The sequence below is a fragment of the Pinus tabuliformis genome, chromosome 9 (assembly GCF_031772625.1).
Source record: "Pinus tabuliformis cultivar Carrire ecotype Pingquan chromosome 9, CPIR1, whole genome shotgun sequence".
Lineage (NCBI taxonomy): Eukaryota > Viridiplantae > Streptophyta > Pinopsida > Pinales > Pinaceae > Pinus > Pinus tabuliformis.
Window position 1 is genome coordinate 1,741,284,329 of NC_142307.1, and position 23,110 is coordinate 1,741,307,438.

The 23,110-nt window shown below is 40.6% G+C and overlaps 1 protein-coding gene across 5 annotated transcripts in view; it reads left to right on the forward strand.

The window, feature by feature from the left end:
- Positions 1-23,110, forward strand: part of LOC149155677 (phototropin-2-like) — a 536,047-nt gene that overhangs the window by 73,694 nt on the left and 439,243 nt on the right. The gene's annotated exons all lie outside the window — the stretch shown is intronic.

The following is a 23,110-nucleotide window of genomic DNA, read 5'->3' on the forward strand; positions in this document are numbered from 1 at the left end:
ATACTTGAGTTTCAAATCCCAATTCTTTTTGTTGTCTTCCAGCAGCGTTTTAATTATCCTTATCAGGCTTCTGTTGGAAGATTCTGCTAGACCATTGCCTTGAGGGTAATATGAGGTGGAATGATCCAGCTTAATGCCCATTGAGTCACACATGTCCACCAATTCTTTTGCCGTGAAGGCTACTGCATTGTCTGTGATCAATTTATGTGGACAACCAAATCTGGTGAAGATACTCTGTCAAGAACTTCATGACCACATTATGGTTAGCCTTTCTGGTAGGGATGGCTTCAATCCATTTAGTGAAGTAATCTGTGGCTACTAATATCCATTTGTGCTGGCCACTGGAATGTGGATTGATTTCTCCGATGAAGTCCAAGCCCCACTGTTGAAAAGGGCCACTAGCATGTATGGGTTTTAAGGGCAGGGACTTCAATTGCTGCTTCCCTTCAAATCTTTGGCACCTATCACATGATTTAACAAATGAAAAGACATCAGCAAACAAGGTGGGCCAAAAGTATCTAGCTTTGAGGATTTTGTGAGCTGCAGTTTTCCAATAATGATGCCCTCCACACAGGCTGGAATGAAACTGCTGCATGACTTCAATGGATTGTTCTTTGTCCAGACACCTCAAAAGAATTCCCGAGGGGTCCCTCCAGTAGAGCAGATTTTCATGAATGCAATATTTGGCTACCCTGAGCTTAATAGTTCTGGCTTGGCTTGAACTAAGACCTGGAGGGATTTCTAGCTTCAACAAAAATTGAGCTATTGCAGAGTACCAATCACAAGAAGCTAAATTTTCTGCCAATGACTGATTTTTCCCTGGTTCAACTGTTTCTTCTTTTGTCTGACCATTCTCTGAAATCGTGCTCATGAGATTGATGTCCAGCATTCTGCAATTTCCTTCTGCCATCAGTCTGGCAAGGCCCTGACCTCTAACCAGTTTGGTGGTTTTTAATTCTATGTTAAATTCAATAAGCTTTGCAATCCATTTAGCCCTTCTTCCATCAGCATCAGGCTGCGTTAGAACATCTTTTATTGAAGCAGAGGGTACATATGCAATTATCTTGGAATGCAGAATGTAAATTCTGAAAGCTTTCAAAGACTTGATAAGAGCATATGCCTGTTTTTCAATGATATCATACTTCAGCTCAGCATCCCTTAATGTTTTGCTAAAAAAAGCCACTGGATGCTCTGAGCCTTCTTCATCTGCTTGCAATAAAACTACTGCAAGGGTGTCTTCAGAGGCAAATGAAAATATATGGAACTCCTTGCTGTAATCTGGACTTCTTAAAGTGGGAGCTTCCGTAATAGCTTTCTTAATGGATTGAAAGGATCTCCTTGCTGCATCAGTCCATTTGATCTCCGACCCCTTTCTCAACATGGAGGTAATATGCTTTACAAGTTCTGCAAAACTTGGGATAAACCTCCTTACAAAATTTATCTTGCCTAGAAAGGACTGGATGTCTTTCTTTGATCTTGGGACAGACAAGGTCTGTATTGCTCTTACTCTTTCTGGGTCAATTTTGACACCTGCAGCAGAAACGACATGTCCTAGTAGCTTGCCTTCTTCTAAAGAAAACTGTGACTTTTTAGGATTGACTGAAATCCCAAACCTTCTGCACTTCAGGAACACTTTTTTCAAATGCTGTAAATGGTCTTGATGGCTGCTGGAGTACACTGTTATATCGTCTAGGTAGATAAGGACGAACTTATCCTTCTCTCCCACAAATGCTATATCCACAGCTCTCTGAAAGGTGGCTCCAACATTCATCAACCCAAAAGGCATCTTGGAATACATAAAGGTGCCCCAAGGAGTGGTGAATGCAGTCTTCTCTTGGTCATCTGGATGTACAACAACCTGATTATACCTTGAAAATCCATCTAGGAAAGACATCACTTTGGCTCCTGAGACTTTCTGCAGCAAATGCTCCATCTTGGGTAGAGGATAATTGCCTTTTTTAGAACATTTGTTTAAGTTTCTGAAATCAACGCAGAGCCTGATTTCTCCACTTTTCTTCTTCACCACTACCAAATTAGCTACCCATTTTGAATATCTAAGAGGGACTATGATTTTGGCAGCCAGTAACTTCTTGATTTCTTTTTCAATCAGTGGAAGAAGCAAAGGATTTATTGGTCTCAGCTTCTGCTTGAAAGGGATGGTGTCTTTCTCTAAAGGAATTTTATGCTGGATGATCTTTTTGTCATATGTTTTCAGGTCACTATATTCCCAGGCAAAGACATCAGCAAATTGCTTCATTAAATTGCAGTATTTAGCACTTTGGGTAGCAGATAGACGGGTGGACAGATTTATATATCTTGGTTGTCCTGGACTCCCTATATTATGCTTACAAATTGCAAATTGGTCTTCTTTTTGGGCAGCCTTATAAGGCACATCATTTTGGTCAAACAACTTTTCTAATGGAACCAGACCCTTAGGTATATGATTACTGGGCAGTTGGACAATGCTATCTTTACCAATTCTGTTTCTAAGCTGGGACTGGGGGTTTTCTTCCAAGGCTTCATTCTCTTGGTCAATTTGCATTTCGGAAAATTCATCAATGACTTGCAGAAACCTATTCACTTCATCGTCATCTTCAAAAACTTTCCAATGCTGGACATTATCAGGCAAGGATGGTCTATATTTCATCTGGACTTCATAAACTAGTCTGGGAGGCATGGGAGGGATAAACATGCTAGCAGACACAACAAGGGAATCGGCAAGCTGATTTCTGACTCTAGGGATATATGAGATACAAAAACTATCAAAAGAATCTTTGAGTCTCCATACCTCATCTCTATATGCTCTCAGCCTTGGGTGCTTTGCTTGGAATGTTTTATTCACTTGCTGAATGATAAGATTAGCATCTCCAAACACTTTTATGTTCCTGATTCCTCTGTCTTTAGCTGCATTAAGACCCAATATCAAAGCCTCATACTCTGCTATATTGTTGGTAACTTGAAAGGCCAGCTTAAAAGACAAATGTGTGCTTTCTTGTTTTGGAGATATCAGCACCACCCCTTCTCCCGCGGTCTCCCTAGAACATGCTCCATCAAAGAACATCTCCCAAACCAGACTTCCTTGCTCTCCCTCGGCCTGACTTACTGGTTTCTTGATCTGCATTGAGGCCTTTTGGGATTCTTCAATTTGGAGAATACAAGCTCCAAAATTAGTGTCCACAGCATATATGGGATGATTAGAAGGATTCCTCTCATCACTGATGATGTAGGCCAGCTGTGCTTCTCTGTACAATCTCCTGCTTTCTCCTCCAAATATTGGGACAGTGGCATAGGATAAATCATTCTGTAGTGTCCCACCTAGTTTCTTGATCCACCTTCTGGACAACAATGTGCCAAACTTAGGAGGGACATCTGCTACTACAATGTCCATCATCATGCTCTTCATGGGCAGCTGAGTTAGGGTAATGGCCAGGTCTTTGATTAATCCTAGGCATTTTACCTTTCTTGAATCAAATGAGAATAATTCATGATATGGTCTAGTGATATCAAGGCCTAACTCTTCCATGACAGCTTTAGGCATCAAATTGTGGCTGGCCCCTATGTCTAGTAGGCAATTGTGGAGGATTTTGTCATGAATGGTCAAGGAGACATAAAATGATGGAGAATTATCATCAGCAGGTTTAGTCATTGGGCTAAGCACAACTGCAGGCTTATCATCTTGCAAATTGACGTAGTCAGTGGGGTTTTGTGAGGCTTTCAGCTCAAGAGCATCAAGGATAGGCTTTCTAAAAACTTCACTCTTTACTAGTTCTATCAGAGGTACAGATATTTTTAACTTCTGGACTTCTGATTCAAAACTGAAAGGGGAAGGGGACTTGTCAGGACCTCTTACCTCTTGAGCTGGTGCTTTGAAGATGACTGGATCAACTGCTGGTCTTTTCTGCCTGATATTCTGTTGCTCTGTTGGGACAGCAACTCTTTGGGCAGGATTCTCCTTGACACTGTTTGCTTTTGACCTCAGATTATATCTTTGTTGTTCACCAGTCTGCAGAACAGCCTCTCTGTCCCACTCTTGACTGGTTTGGTTCTGTAGTAATGATTCTTCGTATGCAGCCAATGTCAAAAAGGCAGCACTGCCTTTATCTTCCATACAATGAATTTCATCCTCATCTTCAACTTGCTCCTCCTCCATGACTACGTTCTGGAAGGGAGCCTTCACTCTTTGTTCTTCATGGGCCTCTTTACCCCTCTGAATGATTTGCAACTGTTCGTTTGCTCTTCTGAATGGATTTGGATTTCTTGGAGCAAATGTGTTTGGAAGCCTTGCTTTTCCAGAGCTCTGCTCAACTTTCAGCTTAGATATCTCAGCAGCCAATGACTCTATCATTTTAGTCATCTTATCTAATTTGGGTTCTGAAGATGAAGCAGAGGAAGAAGAAGCCTCACCTCTCTGCCTCCTTCTATCAGCATGACTTTTGAGCTTTTCTGCAGCCATGATATTAGATTCTACCTCTAGAGCTGCATCCTGCATTTCAGCTAGAGTGGCACATCTTCTTTCTCTCAAAAGCAGGTAGAAATCAAAGTCAAAAGCATTAGCATAAGTGAGTTTGGCAGAGGTGGGAGTAGGCTTTACTTCAGCTGGTATCTTACTATACATACGGTTAAATCTTTTATTAAAATCAGGCAATGATTCCCCATTCTCCCTCTTTAGGTTTCCAAACTCTGTATGGTAATAGAGCAGGTCTTTCTTATCCCCCCATTGCTTCAGGAATGCATCATCCAATGCTTCAATGTCTGCTATGGACCTATGGGGCAATTCTCTGAACCACTTTCTAGCCTCTCCATCAAGGCTCTGGACAAACACTCTCATCCACACATCATCTTCACTGATATCTAGGTTATCAGCATAGCTATAAAAAGATTCAAGGTGTTCTTCAGCTGTTACTCCCTTTGTACCAGTGAACTTGGGCATATATTTATGATATTCTCCTGCAGGCATGGCATTCAAAGGAACAGGCAAGACCAGGGGTCCATACCTAGCAGCTATGATTCTTTCCATCTTTGTGGGAGCTTGCTGGCCTGCCATGACTGGGATAGGTGGAAGGATACTGGCAGCTTGAATAGTAGGAAGCAATGAAATAGATGGCAGACACAAAGGAATATGATGGACTGTATGGGAGGCTTTCTTTGGACTGAGATCCAAAGGGGAACTGACTGAACAAGGAGCTTTATGAATCTCTGAAGGTATTTCTTTACTAACAATGCTAGGCTCTAAATCTTCAAACTGTATATCCTCAGCTATAACCTTCTCTTGCAGAGATACATAAGATTTCTTAGGCTTACCTGATCCTGATGCTCCTTTCTGCGATGTTTTCCTTTGCTTAGCAATCTTCTCAGGGTCAGGCATTGGGTCAGCTGGTGATTTCTGAGGATTTCTCCGGGTATGCCTCACAAACTGAGCCAGAATTGTAACGTGGAGTCGCCACTAGGTTGGTCCTCCAGTAGAGTCGCCAGATAGATGATTACAACCAGAAATGTGTCCAGACTTTGTCTATCATCAAAGTTGGATCTGTGTCGTTCTCCCAGGGAAGCTGAGCTTCAATCTCCTCTCCCCGGCAACGGCGCCAATTAATGTTATCACCCCAAGAAACTCTCCTAGGTTGTAGCTCGGAGATGCTCGGGAACATTACAAACTCAACTTAATGTTGGAAATGGATGAATGGAAGGAATGATGCTTGTTCAAGCCAGATAACCACTTCTACTATGCTTAACTCCAGACATGCATGAACACCCCCAGACTACAAGGCTTTAGACCACCAATTACTCACAGTTCAGAGATTGGGTGAATATGGAGAATACTGACCACACCAGCAGATGCACAAGACCTTGTGATGGCCGGCTGCAACCAGTAAAGAGGTCTGCAAATCTAATTCCCTAGTGTACAGACAGGATGACAGCTCTCTGTCACTAAGTGAAAAGAAACCTGAATAACTCATTCACTGATACATACAAGATTTTAACACAGAGGTAGGATGATAGCTCCTCTAATGCTAAACATCAAGAGTTTAGGAAAAACCGCATATCAGGCACAACCTAGAACAGAATAGAAATGGAAAGTGAGAAACTAACAGCAAAAGAAGCTTGTATTAGCTGAAAATGAAGACGAGATGCTGCAAGTATCAAAGTAGTTACAGTCTCCAGAAGTTGAACCTTACATCAAAACAACAACCATCAACCCTGATTACATCTTGTTTCTGGGTATATATAGAGTTTCATTACAAAGGCACTCGGCCATTCTAAGTATGGAGGGGTCATAATTAACCACCAACCGCTTTAACTGCTTGGAGGAACTTCTAAGTGCGATTGCTTGCTGTAGTTGATGGATGTGATCTTTTCTTGCGCTCTGTTGTCCTCTCGAGTGGGTGGAGTGTCGTGCAGAATGAAATTTCGTAACTATTCAATGCCTTCACCTGCTCGAGCCCTGTCCTTTTCTTTCTCAGCCATACTGTCTGTTGAAGGCAGTGGTTGAGGAGAAAATGCACCGGGTATAGGTAAACAGGTCATCTTCATCCTTTCGGGAGCATGGAATGGTTAAGGTACGTGGACTGCACAGTGGGTGGAATAGTCGGATGGCGGAGCGAGATTGGCTGTTAGATTGGGCGGATCGACGGCGGGGATTGCTTGGCAAGGAGTACCGGGAGATATGGAAGCGGAGTGGACGCAAGCCATTGGATCTCGGGCGGATGAATCCAACGGTCATCAGGCATCGAAGATGCGCGGAGTTTATCAGGCGGGAAGGGCGGTTTTGGCGGCAGGCGGTATTGATCGCACCAGCGTTGGGGGTTGGGCGGTAAAGGTACAAGGGCGCGCGATACCACTCAGAGTGTGACGCGTGGCAGCGGAAACCGCTCTCCATCGCGCGTTAACAGGCTGTCACTTCGCGGGCGCGGGAAGAGCGAACGCCATCCGATCGCGGCGGAGATGATCGAACGGTGGGGATTTAATTGCGTGGGTCAGTTTGTTTGACGTGACGGGAGGGCCGTTGGATTAGGGTGATGGAGGTCAACATCCAAGGCTGCGGCAGAAGGGTCTGCGAGGGTGCGCGGTTGTATGGGCGCAGGGTCATGGGGTATGGGATTAAGCGTTCAGGGCTTTGAGAAATAAGTGTTTATCCAGGGTTTTGGAGGAAAAACAGAGGCAGCGGGGTTATGAAAGAGTTAGCGGAGTGAGGGAGAGGGAGGAAGATGACTGGTGTGAGTTCTCTTTTGAACATGGACAATACGGCTAAGTTTGCATTTGATTCTCAAAATGTCAAAATATGTGGCAGAGCTAACAAGGACCGTGCATAGCAGCGTAGGGCCTACCAAAGGCACTTCATTCAGTATCTGGACCAGTCGAGATTTTCTCAGTGATTATGTGAGGTAATCTCACAAATCTTTCTGCTAGTATCTCTCTCTCTGTAACTGAATGACCTAAGAGGTATTTAGAGATGTATTCACAATTTGCTACTACTTAATAATAATAAACCCTTAGATCTGCTGCACCAGTTTTCCTGCATTGTGTTTTTCCAGGGACATTTGTCCAAAAATAACGGTGTCATTTGTGTTGTATTTTCTTTCTTGCTCAGTCTCTTGCTTCTGCATAATGTTTAATTAAGTGAAGGCTGCGGTGTATGTATTACGATATTTGTCGCAGGAAACAACAAGTAATTTGTTTAAAGGAATTTAACAAATAGGAGTAATATCATGAGTTGGTACAGTAGGGATTCCGGTCAAGGAATTTTCACATGGTATGAGAGTTGTAGGTGAAGCAAGAAGAGCATAGCCGGTAGATTCAATGTTGAGTAGAGGAGGGAGTATGAAAAATATGCAAGAGGCAGTAGTTCGAAACCCTAGAGGGTTGACACAGTTCTTAGCCGGATGAAAGACTTTCGAGGCAGTGTCTCTTTGAGTGAGTTGACAAAGAGAACTTTGAGTTTTTGCTGGGATAGAGGGAGCAGCGCTGAAGAGTCAGCGTGAGAGAGCTGGTGAGACGCATTTCTTTTTCTGCAGATAGTTTGCTGGGCGAAAGATCGTCAGAAGAAAGAGGAGAAGCACAGTTGAGGGAATTTCTTCCTCAAAGAATTCCTAGCCAAGGAGTTGAAATTCTCTAGAATTGAGCAGCAAAGGGCAACAATTTTACTAGCTCCAGCAGGGAGTGCATAAGCTAGCCCAGTAGCAGCACAGAAGAGAGAGGAGATTTTCGACCTTTTTTTTTTGGTAGATATGGCAACCAGTGGCTTGAGGGATCAGGATAGGTTGGACAGAGCATCCAACTACGTCATCTGGAAGGCTAGAATGTCATTTCTTCTAGATGAGCATGCCCTCAAGACATATGTCGACAGCGTGGTGGCTGAACCAGTAGATCCAGATTCGTTGAAGAAGTACAAGGCAAAGATGGCGAAGGCCAAGAGGATGATCCTGGATGGAGTCAAGGATCACGTGGTGTGTCACGTTGCTAGCAGAGGGATGACTAAGGAGATGTGGGATGCCTTGGCCACGTTATATCAGGGATCTTCTGAGTAGCGAAAGATGTACTTGGAGCAGAAGCTAAGATCTGCTCAGATGCAGAAGGGGGAGCGTGTGGATCCATTTCTCACAAAGCTAAAGGAAACCCGTGATGAGTTGTCTGTTGTGTTAGTGTTTGTTAGTCCTGTCAGTCACCAGTGATCAAATGTACTCTTTCAAAAATTTTATTAGGGTCTTAGGTCAAATTTTTATATTTTCAATAGGCTTTCAAATAAAAATTGGTCACTGGTTAGTATGTCTAGGTAGGTTACTACTCCCTCCATTCCATGGTCAAAATGCCATCTTGGTCATGCCATCATTCATTCTGATGAGTCATCAATAAAGTGTCTTGATCATCACCTCAGTCATCATCTCATGGTCACTCATACTACAATGTACAAAGGTCCAAATCATCAGTTTCATACTCCATTAGATGTCATCATTAGGTCAAGTCATCAAAAAGGTCAAAGAGTCATGACATCATCTAGGTCATCATTGTGGGAGTAGTAATAGGGAAAAGTGTTCTATAATGATCTCTAAAGTGCATTTTGATCTTTATTAAGATGTAATTATGTATAATAAGGTTTGAAGTTGCAGTACACTAGCATTTCATATCATTTTGTGAAAAGACAAGGTGGGGCCACATCACCACCTAAGAGAAAATCGACCCCCAACCTATAAGAAGACCAAAGGAGCAAACCATTTTCTCATTCCACCCTCATAAGACATCACTCCACCAGCAAGAAGCATTTCCACCCTCTAAAAATAAATTTCTTGCCAACAAAGTGCCAAATTTCCTCCCTCGCTGCACTTTTGTCAGCTGCGCTGTGCTTTTCTCCAAATTGCTGCATTTTTCTCAAGGGAGAAAAATCTACCTTTTCAAGGGGTTTCTTCATCAACCATAGGTTCCATCACATCAGTAACAAGTAAGTGGGATTCATTTTCCCCTCCTCTACCTTTATTTTTCTTCAGTTCATTCTTGAAAGCTCAGAAAATCACCCTCTCCTAGGGTTTGCTGTGCTTTTGGTCTCATAGTGTTTTTAATTCATTTGCTATGAAAAACCCTAAATTTCATGCTCAAACACCCTCCCTCACCCTCCATACACCTTCCTTGAAACTTCCCCTCACCCATTTCCCTCATTTCCTTCATTTCCCTACAAACCCTAGCCTACACTACACTTTCCTAGGCTAGGACTGTGTTTTTCATTTCTATGCCCATTCCCCTCACTCATTTCCCAAATTTTCACCTCCCTACACTCCCTAACATCTATCCCTACCCCCCAAAATTTCCCCAAGAATTTAGACACTCTCAAACCCCTTCATCTCCCTCCATTCACAAAACTGCCCCAAATCCCTTGTTTTCCTAACACTAAACCCTAATTCCCCTTCCTAGTGAGCTAGGGTTTCACAATGGATCCAGAGACCACAACCACTGATTAGAGGAAGCATAAAGGAGGTCATATTATCAAGTATGAGCCCACCAAAGTCCAAGAAATCATGGCTTCATCTTTCATCAGGAAAGCCTTTGAGGATATGGGTTGTCTAGGTTTTTGTGAAAAGATTCAAGAGGTAGGCTTCCATGCCAAGTTGGAAAGCCTCTTTGCCACTAATTTCAGGAGGGACAAAACCACCATAGCAGGGATAGACTTCATGGTATTAGTAGAGGTGATTGGCATCATTTTTAGAGTTTTGTGATCATTTGCTAGGGTTTACATTGCACACAGGGACAATTCTACTTCAAAATTAGTTTCTGAAGTAAGGAAGATGAATTTGACAAAAGTGAAAGAGGTTTTTGTCAATAATAGACCAAGGAACAAAAACCTCCTTCAGTTTATACACAGGTGTTATGATTTGGGAGAAATGCCCAAAATATAGTTGCTACAGGAGAGTTGCTGCACTTCTGGAGTAGTCTTGGGAGATTGAATTTTTAGGTGTCTTGGAGCAGGTGTTTGCAGTGCTTGATGACTCTATTGTGTATTTGACATCCTCAGCTTTCCAACCATACCACTTGCAGTCCAAAACTCCTCTGGGAAGGCCTCCAAATCACTCTCCAAACTTTTCGCTACGCTTTGTTGTGAGCACGCTGCGCTTTTGCAATTTTTAGTGACCAACTTCAAACTTGGATTATGAACAAATGGGAACGTATTTTTGAAAACTGGAGAAGGGTTTCGTTCATAACATACCAAAGAACAAAAACCTCTCTCCGTTTTGTAAAACGTTTTATGGTTAGAGAGATATGGCTCCATTTGTGAGCCCTATGTTTGTAGAAAACCCAACATTTTTGGAAATGTCTCACAACCAAAAGTGCAGCGCCCTGGCGTTGCACTTTTCCTTGGGCCTCCAAATGACAAAAAATTTGCATGCTTGGATACCTTATCATTTGCACATGTCATCTATGCCACTTGGGTGCCATGTCATCCTTCATTTTGGGAGAAGAGGGCCAAAAACATGCCAAAAAACCACTTTCTGCCACTTTTTTCACCCTGGCGCTGCACTTTTAGAGTGACCTTGGGAGAATCCATTTTTCTCAGCCTTGGAGAGGCCATTTTGCATGCTTAAGGACTCTATGGACAACTAGACATCCTAAGCTTTCCAATGATGCCTTCAGATCAGAATTTGGAGTAATGGAAGTCACTCAAAACTGTCATCCAAGTTGGTGCTACGTTTTTTCCAGATGGCGCTGCGCATTTCCCAGAATTCGCGGTAGGAATTCGGATTTTCTCCAGTCAAAGTCAAATATGTTGGTCAAATTACTCCTCCAGGGTAATCATGTGATGTAATTAAATGTAAATGAGGTGGACAATGTAAATTTCATGTAGATTCATGCTTACTTATGTTTGTAAAGTCAAAATGAATCAGTTGGTCTAATTAGGGAGTTTGTTTTTAACTTCCCTAGGTTTAGGTTTGGTTAGAGATAATCATGTAAATTGTTCCTATCATGAGGGATTTGACCCCTGAGAGGGGGAAAGAGTTGTTTTGGTCTATATCTACCCAAATCAAACTCAAGGGAAGGGTTGGATGCTGTTTAGTCAAGGCTTTGTGGAGCTAGTGTACTTGTGACTATTTGCAGGAGTAATATACAGGAGTTGTAGCTATTATAGTGGGATTCTTGTGGTATGTTCATTAGCAATGTTTTTTCTTCTGTTATCATCAATATGAATGTATTGTCCTCTCTACTTCCATCTTAATGCTTTCTTGTGATTGTTTCATAAGTATTAAACATAATTCATATGTTTATGCTCTATTTTGTTGAAACTCTCATATTTTTGTTACATTTTCCTCTGATAAAAATGAATTCATGAACTCATGCTCATTTTGAAACCTTACTTTTCTACCCTATACACAGTAACAAATCAAGAATGCTAACTGAGCATGCCTACCTTGCCCCATTATATCTCTGCAAACTCATTTTTGGAAGCATCGTCTTTATAGAATCCCGTTAGCAGCCCCCTAGACCTAGACCATCATCGAGCAAAAACGCTAAAATCAAAAACCCCAAATTGAGCTGAACTATCTAGTCTAAAATCTATTCTTGCACCAGTCAAATCCTTGGCTTTGACCATAGAGAGAGCCCTCTCTGAATTGGTAGGGCTAGCTACTAGATCCAAAGTTGGTTTGAGGTTACCTCCATTGGTCTCCTTTCTCAGCCTTGGGACACTAAGGAGTGCTAACATGCTGCGGGGCATACACCTTAGGATTCAGAGTTGGTTAGACTGGCCCTCAATTTTGTCTCAGATGAGTGGCAAGTCTTTGTCCAGAGTATCATGGTAGCATCGGATATGCTCTAGCCATGAAAATTGACGGAGAGGCTAAAGCACATGAGATCTCCAAGACCCAGAAATGGTTTGGGAAAATTCCACTTGGTTAGAGAGATATTAAAATAATTAATATTTTTAATGGGGTTCCTAAGTCTAAACTTAGGAAAATTGAAATATTAATGGGTATTAATATAAAACTGGGTGAGAAGGTTCTAAATGACATGGATCAAGCCAAATCTAATCTTAGTCGTTGATTAGAGATTTAATCTCGACCGTTGAAGACTCAACGGGAAAATTATAAGAGGAGGCTTGAGGGTTAGTTGGAGATACACCAAGATTGAAGAGTCAGTTTGATTTTCTGGAGCGGGGTTTGTTGAGAAAATTTGAACAAGTGATCTGTTGCAGCGAGGGGTAGTGAGTACATAGCAGAGAGGTAGAGATAGTGCCTGAGGTTCAGCGCAGTGACTGAAGAGGCTGACGCAGAGGGTTCAGGAGCTACACAGAGGCTAGCAGGGCTGACGTAGAGCCTTGGAGAAGTGCCATAAGGATTTTCGTGGGGCAGACTAGTGCTGAGAAGCTGAATATTTGTCTTCGAGAAGAGGTATTGCTGCCGTGTAACAATCTTTGTTGGGTGAGCCAGTTCGGCACCCTAGTTGTACTCAAGAAATCTGCATAATATAAAACCCTCAGAATTGCTGTACCGGTTTTCCCACATTGGGTTTTTCTGGGGACGATTGTCCAAAAATAACGGCGTCCCTTGTGTGTTTGTCTAGTATTTCAATTGTTGATATGTATGTGAGTTAAGGCTGTGTTGTCGCACAGATTGACACGACAACGCTCAGACCGGGGGCTGTCACTCTGATCCCAATCCCTCCATTTAAGCCTGTCTCCCGTGGCTAAGGGGGGTAGACCTATGAGATGATGAAAACCAACTGTGAACCAGTTGGGTTGGGAGACACGAAAGGAAACCAGCCCTGAATAGATTTTATTAATTTAATGGACCAGTGCCTTGTGGGCTTGATGTTTAAACAGTTATTTACTAGATGTTGCAGAGATGTAAACCATGTACAACAATCATTTACCATCAACAACTTGAACGATGCAAGATATCCAGTAAAACCACAGTGTTCTTATAATGTTTAAAGCTCGATAACGATATCCAACAATTGAAAGATGAACTGCTTTAAACAACCACGCAATTATGAACATTAACCAGATATCATATTCATGCAGCTAATCTTCAAAATGATCATTCATGTGCAGACTCGCATAAAATGATAAACATCCATTCCACATCAAAAATTTTAGCTTTAGCTGAAAAGATAAAATGTGATAAAATCCCCGAGCCAAGACTGAATCTGGCAAAATATTTCCAAAATATTTTTTTACGCTTTTTCAAAATAAAACAGGACTATAAAATCTAAATAAAAAGGCTTTTATTTATTTATTTTTTATTATTATTTTTTTAAAACCTTAAACTCAAAACTCGAGAAATAAAATCTAATATAATCTAATCTAAAGTCTAAGACCTAAACTTAAATATGAAATGAAACCTAAGTTATATATATATAAAAAGAAAAAGCCTCGATCATATCCTTTTTATTTCTTTACAAAACCTACGATATAAATTTTTAAAATTCAAACCTACAAAAGAAACGTGAGCTAATGTTTTAAGTAAAAGAAAAAAAATAAAAGATTTGAACTCACGCCATGCATATATCAAAAAAATCGAATTTTTTTTTTTTAGTTTTCTTTCCTGTCTGAGTGGGTGCAGGTTGCACGCGATAGGAGAATGGAGGCTGGGGCGCGATTCGCAGGTAATGTCTCTCTGTCAAAAGGTATGAGCAGCTCAGAACTGCACGAGGGTTGCAGGACTTGACGGAAAAGGGAGGATAAAACTGTGCGATGGCGTGGGTATTGAAGGATTGCGTCCTTTTGTTGTTTTCGCAGGTGATGAGGGTGGGCAAGGCCACGATTGCAGTTTGGAGGTATAGCGGATAAGTGAGCACGCAACACAGTTTAAACTTTGAAACACATGCAACACCACCAAGTGTGTCACCTGGCCCGTATTGTTTGCTCGCTTTTTGCGTTTGCGGGTGTGCACGGTAGAAGAAAGAAACTGTGGGCACGACTTGAGAAGATAAGCATAGGACGTAGGTATGCGTGTCAAGACTGAGGAGCGATTGGCAACGTAAATGAGAGTGAACGCAGATATAAGCCACAACAGATGGAGCAAGCAGGGGTAATTTTGACGCAGGATGAAAGAAAAGAATGAGGGTCTGATGAAAATGGACTGGCGAGGAGTTTGCAACTGCAGATTTGATTTTTGAAAGAGCCAGCAACGCGGAGATGGAACGGAGTGCTCAGAAAAAACCACTGAAACTCTCCACAAAACCTGCACCTGTGACCTGAAAGCAATGAAACAAGCAACCAGAATCTAAAAAAAATAAAAAAAAATAAAACCCTAGGAGCCAGAAAAATTATTTACAGTTTTGTGACTCTGCAACAGCCAGATTTGTTAGTTATGATCTACAATATTTTAGAAATTCAGATTTACTTATGAAAATACTTAAGAAATCTCTCATGCAAATCAGAAAACAAACTAAATGATTAATCCAGGATCAAAACTCGCTGGGCTCTGCAAGAAATGCTTGCGGGAGTTGGCTGGTTCAGCCGAGAACTTCCCCAAATGCCCACTGGTCTTCTTTAATAAGGGTTTCCTGCACAGCTCATTTCAACCGTCAATAAAGAGAGAAAAAACAATACTAGATCCCGACAGCAATGGAGATACCTGCCATTACCTCAGAAAACCTAATACCATTCAAACCCTAGCATGTGAACAAGATACCTGTGCTCAAAAATACTCTATAATAAGTTGTTACTAATGGCTGAAAATCAAAATATGCAGAAAATAAAATAGCTCACAACACTTCCAGAGAGTAACACCAGCAAGATTTGAACCCCAAAGTCTTTCTTTATTAGCACCAGAAAAGTTTACAAGAGAGCTTCTTCAGCACAAGATTTCAAGATCGAATGATCTCAAATGACCCCTAGCACCCTATTTAAAGGAAAAGATCTCAATAGCTAGTTCAAGTGATCCATGTCAAAATGATCTCGACCGTCGATGAGGATCAAGATATCTCTTGATCTCATCCGTCGAATTTTTAATGTATTAAAAAATTGAAATTCTGCATTTATTTACTCAAAATATTATTATTTTATTATTTTTAGGTTTTTTTACTTTATTATATTTATTTATTATTTTTTAATTTATTTTTAAATGGATCCTTGAACTTAGCTTTTGGGAAAATTACCTAGGACCTAGGACTTAGGACTTATGAGGGGATTAAAACATTTCTTATCCCTCAAGACACTATACATCATGACTTTTACAACTTTACATCCCAAGGGGGGAAAGCCCATTTGACATAGACCCTCATAAACCACCCAGTTCTACGACACAACTATAATCTAGCAGATTAACACACTAGGATTCTCTTAAGATTCTAGTGACAAAATCCATCCCGGCTTTGGGGTTAGGCTGAAGGAAAACTCTGCCGATCATGGATCGGTGAGACGAAAAACCCTCCGGGACGTAGATTATCACTTAGAAAATTAGGTCCACCTAGGCAATTTACAGACATGACTCATATCTGCTAAGATTATTTACAATTTATACATGCAGACCGGGTTTACAACATAAATTGATCAAGCTGTCGATGACTGTAGGATGGCATGGACATGTCGATCAAGCGCTACACTTTTTGCAAATAAAAAGGGGGTGTACTACTATGGGCGGTTGACCGGTAGTGGTCAACATCTGGCTCTACTTGGGACATGTTGTTGCACTGTAGGAATGGGAGAATCCAGAATCTGCATCCACGCAACACACAACAAAAATAAGTAGCGTCCATTCAAAAATCATCATATAACATTTAAGCACATAAAAGATAGAAGCTCTTTAACTATGAAAAGTAAATCTAATCTAAAACAGAAATGAAATGCTGAAATGACAAGGAGTAGGGATAGAAATACAATACAAAGGATGCCCTATGGCATCAGATATCATCTTTGAAGAACAGCTTGAGCATTTGGCCATTCGCTGGTAGATCAAGTGGTTCGCCATCCAGTCTGCTCAAGTGGAATGAGTTTGGTCCAGCTATATCTCGAATGACGTAAGGTCCCAGCCACAAACTGTCAAACTTCTTATGTTTTCCTGGTTTCTCATTCTTGCGGTCCCAAAGCAATACCATATCTCCCACCTGCAAAGATCTAGATCGAGAAAATTTATCAAAGCTTTTCTTAATGTTAGATTGATTTTTACATATGGCATCAAAAGCTGTCCTACGAGCTTCATCTAACTCCACAATCTGATCTATTCTATTCTGAACAACATCTTTATTAGTAGAAAAATTCTGGAGGAGCTGATAAGCTGGCAATTTGAGGTGCACAGGTAAAGTTACATCCAAGCCATAAACTAATTCAAAGGGAGATTTACCAGTAGCTTTCTTCTTAGTGATTCTATCTGCCCATAAAGCATACTTGATTTTGCTGTCCCATGATCTCTTATTATCTCCTACTATCTTCTTGATAATGGTTATGAGATTCTTGTTACTTGATTCAGCTAGACCATTACCCTGAGGATAGTAATTTGACGAATGAGATAAGACAATGCCATACTTGAAACAAAAAGATGAAAACTCCAAAGAACTAAAAGCTTTGGCATTGTCAGTAGTGATCTTAGTGGGGACACCAAATCTAGTAATGATGTTATTTTCAATGAAATCCATAATAACCTTTTCAGTGGCATTCTTAGCAGGAATGGCTTCAACCCATTTAGTAAAATAATCCGTAGCAGTCAAAATCCATGAGTAGCCATTGCTAGAATTTTCATGGAACTTCCCTATGAAGTCCAGACCCCAATGCTGAAAAGGTGCCTCTACAATGACAGGTTATAGAGGCAGGGCAGCAAGCTTCTGTTTCCCAGTGAATAGTTGACAGGCTTGACAGGCTCTAACAAACTTGTGCACATCAGAAAAGATCGCAGGCCAATAATAGCCAGCTCTCAGGATTTTGTGGGCGGTAGTTCTAGCAGCATAATGACCACCACAAAATCCTGATTGAAACTCAGAGATTAATTTCTTGGACTCAATGTCGTCAACACACCTAAGCACTATGCCCTCAGGATTTATCCATCCAAGGCCATCCTTCATAAGGCAATACTTAGTGGCTTTTAGTCTAAGAGCCCTTCTCTTATGAGCAACTAAATGGTTAGGACATGCAAGATTCATCAAGTAATAAACTATGTCCTTGTACCACTCATGCTCTCCTAATCTTTGCAACTCCGGCGAAGATAGATCGCTAAGACAGAACAAACCAAGAGTCTTTTCGTTACCTTCAGTTAACATCTGAGCTAAACCTTGGCCTTTGACCAGCTTGGTGGGTCTGATCTCTAAATCATATTCCTGTATTTTAGTAACCCACCTAGCACGCGTCCCTAAGCAATCAGTTTGAGTTAATATATCCTTGACAGCAGAATGTGGGACGAAAGCAATGATTTTAGAATAACCCACATAAGTTTTAAAGTGCTTAAGAGACTTGACCAGGGCATAAGCCTGCTTTTCCATGGTATTGTACTTCAATTCGGAATTTTGAAGTGCTCTACTCATGAAAGCAATAGGCTGCTCGTGACCATCTTTATTCTTTTGAAGCAGGACACCAGCAATGGTATCTTCGGAAGCGAAAGAAAAAATCATGAAATCCTTGGAATAATCGGGACTAACTAAGACAGGAGCTCTTGCGATAGCACATTTGATTTCTTGGAAAGCCTTTTTGCCATCTTCTTGCCAAACAAATTTCGCATCTTTCTTTAGAAGATTTTGAATAGGCTTAGCTATTTCTGCGTAATTTGGAATAAACCTTCTAATAAAATTTATCTTTTTGAGGAAAGACTGAAGGGATTTAAGATTATGAGGGAGAGGAATCTTTTGGATTGCTTCAATCCTTTCAGGATCAATTTTGATTCCTTCCTTAGAAATGATGTGGCCGAGTAATTTCCCTTCCGTTACTCCAAAAACAGACTTAGCTGGATTCAAAGAAATCCCATATTCTCTACATCTATCGAAAACCTGCCTAAGATGATTTACATGATTGGTACCATCTTTAGAGAAAACAGTAAGTTCATCTTGGTAAATTTCAATAAATTTCCCGATTAACCCTTTGAAGGCATAATCCATAGCCCTTTGGAATGTAGCCCTAGCGTTTGTTAATCCAAAAGGCATTATGATGTATTCAAAGGTACCCCATGGTGTGGTGAACGTGGTTTTATGACGATCTTCCTTCGTAACCCATACCTGATTGTACCCAGAAAAACCATCTAGCAGCGACATCATTCCAGAGCCGGTTACTCTTTGCAATAAAGTCTCCATGTTTGGCAAAGGGTAATTATCCTTCTTGCATGCTAGATTGAGGTTTCAAAAATCGACACACAACCTTATCGTACCATTCTTTTTCCTAACAATCACCAGATTCGAACACCATGTCGAATGCCTTGTTTGAGCGATAATCCCTGCTGCAAGCATTTTCGCAAGTTCTTTCTGAACCAAGGGGGCTAATTTAGGATTAATTTGCCTAAGTTTCTGACGAAAGGGTTTAGCATTCTCATCCTTTAAGGGGATAGTATGTTCCATGACATCTTCCCTATAGCCCTTTAATTCGTCATAAGAAAAGGCTAAAACATCTCGATATTCGCGAAGTAAATCAATTAACCTTTTTCTTTCCTCCACACTAGTACCTCTACCAATTTTAACGATCTTTGGGTTTTCAGAAGTACTAATGTTTATCTCGAGATATTCGCCAGGGTCCATCTTATTTTCTTCTCTCAACTTCGTGGCATCATGCTGATCAAAATGTTGCTCAAAGGCAACCACATTCCTAGGAGTAGGATTTATGATATGTTCATGATTTAAAGATCCATCCTCCTCAGAAACTATCTGGAAATCCTCAAACTCATCCAAACTATTAGGAAGACGAATGACTTGCTTTTCATCATTGAAGACCTGCCAATGCTCTGAGTTATCTGGAACAGATGGTCTGAATATTACTTCCATTTTGATCTTGTCGTTAATTAGCTCATCAGATAACTAGAAAGTAGTAGCAGCTACGGCAAGTTCATCTGCCAAACTATTCTGCTCTCTTGGAATTGCTTCGAGGTCAAGGGCATCAAAATGCTCCATAGTATCCCACACAACATTTCTATAATTTCTTAATCTTTGATTTCTGCATGTGAATTTATTTTTAAGCTGCATGATAACCAAATCAGAATCCCCTTTAATGCTAAGCAATTTAACCTTCAAGGACTTGGCCAACTCAAGCCCCAACAATATAGCCTCATATACAACGACATTGTTGGTTGCCTCAAATTCTAATCGATAGGCAAACTTGAAAATGTGACCAAGGGGAGATTTAAGCACTATTCCAGCACCTTTACCCTGCCTAGACGCTGCACCATCGAAGTACATATACCAAACCTTATCCTTGAGACCCCTAATCTTATCATCGGGAGGTATTATAAAATTAGACATGATGGCATAGTTCCCAATGTCAGATTGCTCTTTGATTATTTCGTTGTGAGGTCTCTTAGGATCTTCAACATGAAATTTTCTTTCGGGCTCTCTATTTAGTCTTACAAAACCATCACCCCTAGGAGAAGGAATCATGGCATATGACCAATTCATTTGAATACTTCCTCCTAGATCAGAGGCCCACTTTCTAGATAACAACATACCCCAGGCATTAGGCACATCCACAACAACAATATCCATGACAACCATGATGTCTGGGTAAACTAAAAGATGAACTTGCAAATCTTTGATTAAACCATGCACTTCGATTTTCTTAGAATCCATGGCGCATATGTTATAATAGGGTCTAGAAACTCTTAAGCTGTTCCATGACCCTTTTAGTCATTACACAAGCGGATGCACCAGAATCCAACATGCAATTATTCAATTTATACCCATTAACTAATAAGGTGATAAAGAAAGGTTGGTGATCTTTGTTATCAGCATCTAAGCTTTGCAGATATATGGGAGCATCATGATAGTCAACTTCCCGAGTCTTCTTTTGAGAAGTATTGACTTGAGGGCCTTGAATCACTTTTAGTAACTTGTCTCTTTGGGAAGGGATTTTAGCAATCTCGGAGACAGGAACCTAGATTTTTGCATTGTTATACCAACTTCCCAAATCGAAATCTATTCCAGAGTTTACACCAGGGTTAAAAGTTCGAAGGGGAATTTGGTTCCCGCTTTGATCTTTATCCCTTCTCTGAAAGGTCAAACCCTTATCTCTAGCAATTTCCAAGATTTTCTCGGGAGAGGGCTTTTCACCATATAACCTAGCCAAAATATCATCTTCATTTTCAAGGTTATTTATACTAAAAGCTGATGAAGGATTCTCAACATTACGACTCTTTTCCTTGACCTCTATCCAATCATCCATAGACAAAGGAAACTTGCTGCCTACCACATTTATTTGATCACCTGTTCCAAACATTCCATTATCTAAAATTCTTCTAACGATGGGACAAGTGGCCTCTTCATGAAGAGCATCACAAACCCGACAGTAAGGAGGAGCATTATCAATCAAATTAGTTAACGGATTAGGAGGTCTCTGCTCACTAGATTGACCTTTCCTTTGCCAATTGTTATTTCTATTATTATTATTTCGAGGTTGAAAATTCTGCGTTTGCGATCTTTCCATTTGGATCAACTATTCTGCAAAGTAGTTATCTCCTTATTATGATTAATTTCCATAGTTTCAATTTTTTGAAGCAATTTGAGAACAAGCTCACTTTCAGGTTCTTGAACTGCTTTCCCTTTAGGTTCCTTTAGTTTCGTAGTAGCCCTATCGAAACCTGGGATCTCAGACTTTCCAGATGCGGCCTTGTCCTTTTCAAGCTCTATAGCTAAGGCTTGGCAATCTCTATAATCATTAAGTTTAGCACGCCTTAATTCATAAGATGGCTCAGGACTAAAGGCATCAATGTAAAAATCTTGGAGAGTTTTATCTGTAGGTTTATAGTCTTGAGGTAATTCTCTAACAATACCATTAAACCTTTTATTAAATTCTTCAACAGTTTCATCCTCTCTCTTTTTTATTAGGCTAAGAGCTTTTACGAGGTGTCTTCCTTCTCTCTTATCTCCATATTTTTCTTTAAATGCATTAATGATCGACTGTAAGGAGTTAAATGAATTCTGAGGTTTTTCTGCAAACCAATCATAAGCATCGCCTCCTAGAGTTAAGATGAAAAGAGTCATTCTGACATCCTCATGATCGAAATCAGCAGATCTTGCGTACTTAGCCATCCATATGCTAAAATCTCGCAAATGAGAGTTAGCACTAATCGCATTATTTCCTTGAAAGTTAGGCAATTTATCGATCCCAATAGATGGAATATCGTTGGGATATCCTGGAATGTTAGAAAAATCACAAGGGGCATACATATCCATGATGCTGTGCCTAACTTGACCTTTAAAAAGCAAATGAATATCAGAGAGGGCTTCTTGTCCAAGGTTTACAAGAAGTGTATGAGAAGCGAGTTTGTGTAATCGTACTGTTGACCCCTACTGGTCAACTACCCATGCAGTGCACCCCGTTTTTCTTGACAGAAAGAAGCAGCACCTGATCAGCATGACCGTGCCATCATCAGCAACTTGATCATTTTTTTTTGTAAACCCAGTCTGCATGTATGAATTGTAAATAATCTAAGCAGATCAGAGTCATGTATGTAAAATTGCCTAGGTGGACCTAATTTTCTATGATAATCTATGTCCCGGAAGGTTTTTCGTCTCACCGATCCATGGGTCGGCAGAGTTTTCCTTCAAACCTGACCCCAAAGCCGGGATGGATTTTGTCATTAGAACTTTAGGAAAATCCTAGTGTGTTAAATCTGCTAGATTATAGTTGTGTCGCAGAACTGGGTGTTTTGTGAGGGTCTGTATTAAATGGGTTTGTCCCTTAAGATGTAATTTTGTAAAAGTCATGATGTAATGTGTCCTGAGGGTCGAGAAATGTTTTAAATCCCCTCATGAGTCCTAAGTCCTAGGTCCTAGGTGATGTTTCCGAAAGGCTTAGTTCAGTGATCCATTTTAAAATGAATTAAAAAATGAATAAAAATAATAAAATAATAAAAAATTAAAAAATGAAGCAAAAACCCTAACTAATAAAATAATAATATTTTAAGTTAATAAATCGACGGATGAGATCAAGAGATGTCTTGATCCTCATCAACGGTCGAGATCATTTCTACATGGATCACTCGAACTAGCCGTTAGGATCATTTCCTTTATATAGGGTCTTAGGGGGTCATTTCAAATCATCTGATCTGTGGAGTCTGTACTGAAAAGCTCTCTTGTAATCTGATTTTCTGTTTAATAAAAAGACTTTGGGGTCCAAATCGTGTTGGTGTTACTCTCTGGAATTGCTGTGAGATCTTTAATTTTCTGCATATTTCAGTTTTCAGCCATTAATCATAGCTTGTTTTTAGAGTAGTGTGAGCACAGGTATCTTGTTCACCTGCTAGGGTTTGAGGGCTGCTAGGGTTTCTGAAATAATGGCAGGTATCTCCATTATTTCCTGAGATCTAGCAGCATTCTCTCTCTTTGCTGATGGTTGCTTGAGATGTGCAGGAAAACCTTTCTGAAGGAAATTGTGGGCGTTTGGGGAAGTTCTAGGCTGAACCAGCCGACTCCCACTGGCTTTTCTGTGCAGAGCCCAGCTGATTGTTCCCTGGGTTAATCATTCAAAGTTTCTTTTCTGTTTCACATTGAGAGATTTTCTTTCTGTTCA